This window comes from Canis lupus, chromosome 9 (assembly GCF_011100685.1).
Source record: "Canis lupus familiaris isolate Mischka breed German Shepherd chromosome 9, alternate assembly UU_Cfam_GSD_1.0, whole genome shotgun sequence".
NCBI classification, from domain to species: Eukaryota; Metazoa; Chordata; class Mammalia; order Carnivora; family Canidae; genus Canis; species Canis lupus.
Window position 1 is genome coordinate 52812728 of NC_049230.1, and position 7789 is coordinate 52820516.

The 7789-nt window shown below is 52.1% G+C and overlaps 1 protein-coding gene across 8 annotated transcripts in view; it reads right to left on the reverse strand.

Annotated features, from left to right (window-relative positions):
- The window catches only part of PRRC2B (proline rich coiled-coil 2B), an 87559-nt gene extending 80184 nt beyond the window's left edge, over positions 1 to 7375 (reverse strand). For all 8 annotated transcript variants that reach the window (XM_038548996.1, XM_038548993.1, XM_038548991.1 and 5 more), the window contains exon 1: positions 7305 to 7375. The gene's annotated coding sequence lies outside the window, so the exon portion shown is untranslated. The remainder of the gene's footprint in view (positions 1 to 7304) is intronic.
- Between the last annotated feature and the right edge of the window lie 414 nt (positions 7376 to 7789).

Here is a 7789-nt window from a genome sequence, read left to right on the forward strand (position 1 = left end):
AGGGCCAAAATCCTACCTACCCTCCCCCAGGCTGGCGACCGGCCACAGCAGAGTACTCACATAACAGGTTCACATCCAAAGGGCTCTGACGCTCCGGAAAGCAGGCTGACCCACAAGCTTTCTACTGCAGCCCACACATTTCTGATTCCGACTTAGAAACACACTCTTAAGGACGCCTGGGTGGCTCAGCAGTAGAGCGTCTGCCTTTGGCTCAGGACTGATCCCGGTCTCCCAGGATCAAGTCCCACACTGGGCTCCCTGCAAGGCACCTGCTTCTCCCTCTCCCTGTGTCTCTGCCTCTCTCTCTCTCTCTCTTATGAATAAATAAACAAAATACTAAAAAGAAAAGAAAAGAAACACTTTTTTTTAAAGATCTCCCTATTTTATTTTATTTTTTTAAAGATTTTATTTATTTATTCATGACAGAAAAAGAGACAGGCAGAGGGAGAAACAGGCTCTGTGCAGGGAGCCTGACGTGGGACTCAACCCCGGGGTCTCCAGGATCACACCCTGGGCTGAAGGCAGCTCTAAACTGCTGGGCCACTGGGGCTGCCCCAAGAAACACATTTTTAATACTTCAGGGCTTGGCATACTGTTTACAATGGGTGCTTCTTTTTTTTTTTTTTTTTTTTTAAGTTTTTGGGGTTTTTTTAAGCAATCTCTACACCCAACGTGGAGTTCAAACTCACAAGGCTAAGATCCAGAATCACATTTCCACCAACTGAGTCAGCCAGGTAAGGTACCCCAACAGGTGTTGATTCCAAGTCTGCTACATTTTTCCAGAATGCCCTCCCTGACTACCCCACACCCAGGCTGAGTTGGCCTTGGCTCCTCAGTGCACTTCCACGAGAACCTCTTTGGCAGCTCCACCCCTCCTGCATGTGGGCACCCTCCCTGGTCAGACACAGAGCAGAGAGACCAAGGGAAGCAACAGAATTCTGCTTCATAGCCCACACTCTCTCGCTTGCTCCACTGGGGAAAATGTGCCAGTCAATACACAGGCAAAACTGCATTTATGCGTTGTCATTCACTGAGAGACGAACGGATAAACACAGTATGATGTGTGGAACGCAACGTGGAATATTATTCACCAGAAAAAGGAATGGCGTGCTAAGGCCTACTACAGCATGGATGAACTTGGAAACATTATGCTAAGTGAGATAAGCCAGACACAAAAGGGCAAATATTCTATGACTCCACTTACATAAAGACAGACAGACAGACAGCAGACAGTGGTTGCCAGGGGCTGAGGAAAAAGCAATGAGGAGTCAGTGCTTCATGGTACAGAGTTTCAGTTTGGGAAGGGGATATATTTCTGGAGCTGGGTGGCGGTTGCACAACACTGTGAATGTACTTAATGCCACTCAATCCATACACTAAAGATGGCTAAAATGATTAACCTTATGTATATTTTACCACAATAAAATATTTTTTAAAAGCATATCTAAGATAAAGTTGTGAAATCAGGGGCACCTGGGCGGCTCAGTGGTTGAGCATCTGCCTTTGGCTCAGGTTGTGATCCCAGGGTCCTGGGATCAAGCCTTGCATTGGGCTCCCTGCTCAGAGCCTGCTTCTCCTTCTCCCTCTCCCTCCGCCTGCCACCTGCCTATTTGTCTGCTCTCTCTCTGTGTCAAATAAATAAATAAATAAATAAATAAATAAATAAATAAATAAAATCTTTTTAAAAATAAAATAACAATAAAGTTGTGAAATCAGGAGCGCCTGGGTGACTCAGCCAGTTGGGCATGTGACTCTTGGTTTCAGCTCAGGTCATGATCTCAGGGTTGTGAGACTGAGCCCTGCGACAGGCTCTGCACTCCACACAGACGCAGAGTCAGCTTCAGATTCTCTCTCCCTCTCCCTCCCAACTCTACCTCTCTCTCAAATAAATAAATACAATCTAAAGTTGTGAAAAGAACCACAAGTAACAGAGGCAAGGAAATAATCATGGGAGGGTGACGACAAAGTCAGGTTGAGAAGGTCCCACAGGTCTCTTCAAGGAGGTGCTTGCCTTCTCCCCACGGGACCATGAGCTCCCGAGGAAGGCAAGCATGACCTTCACATCTCTGTGTCCCCAGAACAATAAATGTTTAAGTAAAGACACTTGTTCAGACTCAACTCCATACATGGAGTAAGGCCCCAAGCTTCACTAGCAGAGGGCTGAGCCAGGACCGAGATACTCAGAACTTAGTGGCCCAGGAAGGAAGCCACCTGCCTAAAGTCAGAAGTGACAAGGCTGAAGGCAAAAACCCGTACGGTGCCACACAGAACTAAGGGAGGAGCCTGTGTTCTCTCTGCCCTGGAAATGCCACTTGGAGGCATTAATCAGCAACATACACCAAGATTTACATGTGAGAAGACACCCTAAAAATCTCTTTACAAGAGGGAAAAGTGGGTAACAACAATCAAATATCTATCAGAGGACTAAATAAATCGTGGCATGCCATACAAAGAAAGCAATTACACAACCATTAAAATACATTTTCAGGGTGCCTGGCTGGCTCACTTGGCAGAGCATGCGACTCTCGATCTTGGGGATCATGAGTTCAAGCCCCACGTTGGGCATAGAGCTTACTTAAAAATAATAATAAATTTAAAAATGCTCTCAGTAATTTAGGAAATACACTACAACATTAAGAACTATCAACTGGGGGATCCCTGGGTGGCGCAGCGATTTAGCACCTGCCTTTGGCCCAGGGTGCAATCCTGGAGACCCGGGATCGAATCCCACGTCGGGTTCCCAGTGCATGGAGCCTGCTTCTCCCTCTGCCTATGTCTCTGCCTCTCTCTCTCTCTGTGTGACTATCATAAAATAAATAAATAAATAAATAAATAAATAAATAAATAACTATCAACTGCGAAGGATATATGGAATATTTTTCTAATTCTGAAAAAACACACACATAATCAAAGGAAATACACTAGCATTTACTGTCGTTCTCTCTGGATGGCAAGGTTCCAGATTATTTGTATTTTTATCCTTATTCTTTTCAGTATTTTCCTTTTTTTTTTCTTCAGCAAAAATATTACCTTTATGAACAGGGAAAAATGTGCTTACAGGGCCTTCCTCGCACAGTGTCCGGCACATAGCACAGGCCCAAGGAGTATCTGTTGCATGACAGTGACTTACTTCTGAAATCAATAAACAGCGCTTTCTCAACAGCACCAAGAGGAAAAGGCCAATGGTTTTCTTGGAGAAGAGGAAGAAAAGATACAGAGCAGAGCTACAAAACCAGCTGCAGAGGTGGGAGTGGAAGGAAGTCCTCCCAGAGACAATGTGAAGGACCGCCAGCAACTTAGCCAGCAACTTAAGATAGACCTCGTTCTGCCCACAGACACCTCCCTCTGCAGGCAGAGCTTTACAAGCTGGCTCCAGCATCTTACGGCAGCTACCTGGCCCCAAGCTCAGGCCACACGGAAACAAAATCAACAAGTACAGCTAAAAACAACACTCAACCAAGACTTCTGGCTCAAGTCACCAAGGCAAGCCTCCCTCCTAGGGCAGAGATTTCCCACAGGCCAGCCACAGAGAGAGAGAGAGACAATGATCTCTGTATCACCGTTGGCAGAGCCGGGGTCTTAGAGCTCCCAGGTGAGGTGGCCTGGTCCAAATGGCACCTTTTAAGCCTAAAAGCTGGTCATAAACAATTTTATTTCATCAGAAATCTAACCATCTCTCTCATTGCTCTCCTGAGCACCACAGCCAATGCTTTTATTCCTTTGTCCAAATGACAGACCAAAGGTTCCTAAAAGTCTACAAGCCACCCCCCCCCCGCCAATGGGACTTTCTTAAGAAAGAAATTGAGTTATGACTTGAAAAGCAGACAGTCTAGTTAGCTCTGAACAAGCCATGAGATTTCAGAGCACAAAGCCCAATAGATCTCTGCTGAAAATTTTATTTTTCAAGGGGAGCGTGTTGCTTTAAAATCCAGTGTAGGGATCCCTGGGTGGCGCAGCGGTTTGGCGCCTGCCTTTGGCCCAGGGCGCGATCCTGGAGACCCGGGATCGAATCCCACATCGGGCTCTCGGTGCATGGAGCCTGCTTCTCCCTCTGCCTATGTCTCTGCCTCTCTCTCTCTCTGTGACTATCATAAATAAATTAAAAAAAAAAATTAAAAAAAAAAAATCCAGTGTAGACAGGCCCCATTTAATACCTACTTAACCATAACAAAATATATATACACTTGATAGTAGAGAAACTTCATTATCAAATTCAGAAATAACATGCATTGGCCCACCTGGCCTACTCTGGTTTGAAACTGAAACCAACATAGAAATGATCAATCTTAAATGGTAGAATAATGAGACATAACCAGCATACAGCCATTAGCAACATGAGTCAGTACTTTGTGCAAGCCAAAAAAAATAAAAAATAAAAAATCTTTAAAGTACAATAAAATAATCCTTCTTGAAAAAAGAGAACTGAAATTTAAAAGTGGTTGGGGGATGGTGAACAGGCATAACAAAAATCCCTCGGCCAGACCAGGCAAGCAGACCCAGACCAGGCAAGCAGACCGTGCTGGAACAAGTTCGGACTTGCCATTCCTGAAATTCCACTCTCCCAGGGTTTTCTGGCTCTCCCTTCCCAAGCTCTTTACCCATTTGGGCTCCAAGGAGACTAGAGAGGACCTAGGCTGCTGTAGGCAGCACCCTCTCCCACAGTAGCCTGAAACAAGGTCCCTCCATGCAGCCTTAGAGAACTGAAAATTCACAGGTAAACCAACAGCTTGCTGGATAGGGCAGTGCATTCATCTCCTTCCCTAACCAGCTAACAAACAGTCCAGAGCCAGACCCGGCCAGAGTGAGATCAGATAGAAAAGATAGGCCGAGAGGAGGGAAGCTGGGAAAACTGAAAGAGTGGCATGACCCGGCTAAGATGTCTCAGTTCCACAGCCAGTGGACCTGGAGGAGGTTCCAAGGAGGTTTAAAAAAATAGAACACAACAAAACCAAGATGGTCGTGGGAATGCCAAAATGTACCAAAACAAAAGCCTAGTAGTGTGCAGAATCACTATCAGCCCAAGCAGAATGTGTCCAGGGCCATTTACAACAAGCTACAGGTGTGGCCCAGAGCTAACCTGGGTCTCAAGCCCTCACCTTGTGACCAAGACTGGGGTCAGTTTCCCCTGTATTAGCCTCGTCCTTCCTGTGCTCTCCAATAAACACCCTGAGCAGCCTAGCTCTCCGTGGCCATTCAAGTGCTTCAGGCAGGGAATAGTAGTCGTGATATAAAAATACTAGTTAGGGATTGAAGATGGGGTGGGGAAGTCACAGTGCCATCAACCAGGAGAACAGGAGAAAAAGATCAGGAATTTGGAGCAAGAACCAGAAAATAAGGCAACCGGCAAAAACAACCTACATTTCCATCACCCTCCTATGGAAAGAAGCAGTTTGCTACAAACTGAATGTGAAGCTCACAAGAGCCCCAACAATACCCAAGTAAGGCATTAATTATTCCCATTTCACAGATGCAGGAGTTGCAGCTTAGAGACTCGCATAAAACCAAAATCCAGGCTCCAGGAGACACTTGCCCAAACAAGCTCCACAGGAGATTATTTGCCATTCCCAAAGGAGAGCAGTCATCCTCAAAAGGCAGGAGTCCCCAGCCTCTGTTTGTTGTTCTCAGTATCTTCCACTGTTCTAGATCTGCCTTAAACCAAGCAGTAGATGTGCCCTGGAAGGGACAAGCACCAAAGACCCAAGGATGGTGACTTACTGCCACACAGGCCAGTTCTGGGGGCTCGAGAGGCTAACTCTCTCCCATACCTGCCTCCCCCAGAGGCCCAGCACTGAATGAGCAAGTGCCCAGAGATGTTCCATCATGCCTCAGCCCAGCACCTGTGGCTTCCACCAGTTGGATCGGGCCAACCCAACGGGTGGCATTGCAGTGGCTCAATTCCATTCCACGGCTTGATAGCAGTTACAGAAACAGCAGAGCAAGAAACAACTATTAAACACTAACTGCATGCCACGCTCTTCTTCTAGGTCTTTCACCATCGCCCTAACCCTGTAAGGTGGACGATGCACTATTGATACCAGTGAAGGCTCTCTGAACCCTAGATGTTCCTGGCAGAAGCAGGACTCACACCCCACAGCCTGGGCCTCCCCAGTCCCTTACAGCACACAGCGCTCACTGTACACAGACAAGGCTAAAAAGGCTGCAGATGGATTTGGAGAAACCGTGCTACGACTTCAAACAGATGGTTGCAAAAACCAAACTGGATCACGTATAAAACCACATAAAATGCATACAAAATCTGAAGGGGGTTAAAAAAAAATTAAAAATCTCTGGGCCAATTTAACTAACCATCCTGGGAACCAAAGGCTTCTAAAGGTCTCTGCCTGGCAGCCATTTAGCAAATGACACAGTCGGGGGAGCCTCTCCAGTCCCTGTTCTCCCCACTTCCCCCAAGCTAACTAACCATTCCCTTGAAAAACACCTCCTCTTCTGGCCTAAAGGTGGGCTCGGACCTCCCACGACATTGAGAAAGCGAGGGAGTAAAAAGAAAACCGCCTTCCCATGCTGTGTAGACAGATCCACTCCGGAGGCCCACGGTTTCAATAGTGCTGCTTCTCACTTAGGAGAAGGGGGGGAAAGAAAAGAGACGAGGGGAGGAAAACAGACACACACACGCACACACACCCCATCTGGCAAGGCCCGAGCAGCGACATCCTGTTTATTATTTAACATTCTCGGCAGCAGAGCGTTAAGGATCGGGAAAATAGCCCGTCGCTCCCGCACGGAAGCCGCGGCGGCTGCGAGCCCCGGCCCCGGCCCCGGCCCCGGCCCCGGCCCCTGCTCCGGCCGCGGGACTCCCGCTCGGGGTGGTGCCGGGCAGGTCGGCCCCGGGAGCCGGGGGGCGCGGGAAGGCCGCTCCGTGCCCTCCAGGGCGGCGGGGCGGGAGGGGAGGGGAGGGGAGGGGAGGGGAGGGGAGGGATGCGCCCCGGCCAGGTCCCCCCGGCCCCCCCGCCCCGGCCCCGGCCCCCGCCCCGCCCCCCCCGCCCCGGCCGCGCGGCGCCGCTCAACAATGGCGAGCCCGGCCCGGCCGCCCGCCCCCGCCCCCGCCCCCCCCGCCCCGCCCGGCCCCGCGGCCCTCGGCCTGCCCGGGGCCCACGGCGGCGGCGCTCGCGGACGGAGGGCGCCGGGCCCGGCTCGCCGCGGTCGGGCAGCCGCCCCGAGACAAAGCCCGGCCGGGCCGCGCCGCCTCCATCTTCGCGCCCGCCCGCCGCCCGCCGCCCCGGCCCGGCCCGCCCCCGCCCCGCGCCCGCGCCCGCGCCCCCGCCCCGCCCGCCGCCCCGGCCCACCTGGTCTGGTTCCGCGGGCGCGACTGGGCCGGGCGATGGCGGTCGGGCGGCGGCCGGGCGCGGAGGCGGCGGGATGGCGGCGGATTGCGCGGCGGCGGCGCGGCTGCTCGCTCGCTCCCTCGCTCCCTCGCTCCCTCCCTCCCTCCCTCCCCGGGCTCGCTCGGCGCTCGCTCGCTCGCTCGCTGGAGCCTCCGAGCCTGTGTCTCGCCGCTCGCCTCCCTCTCGCGCTCCGCTCCCCGCTCCCCGCCCCCCGCCTGCCGCCGCCCCCGCCTCCTCCCGCCTCCTCCTCCCGCCGCCGCCCGCAGCCGCGCCTCGGCCCGCGCAGCGCCCCCTGCCGCGCCGCCCGGCCCGAGGGGGGAGGGGAGGGGGGAGGGGGAGGGGGTCCCGGAGCGGCCGGGAGAGGGGGGCTGGGGGGGATGGGGTCCCGGGACGGGAGGGGGGGAGGGGGTCCCGGGAGGGGGGAGGGGGGAGGGGAGGGGCCAGGA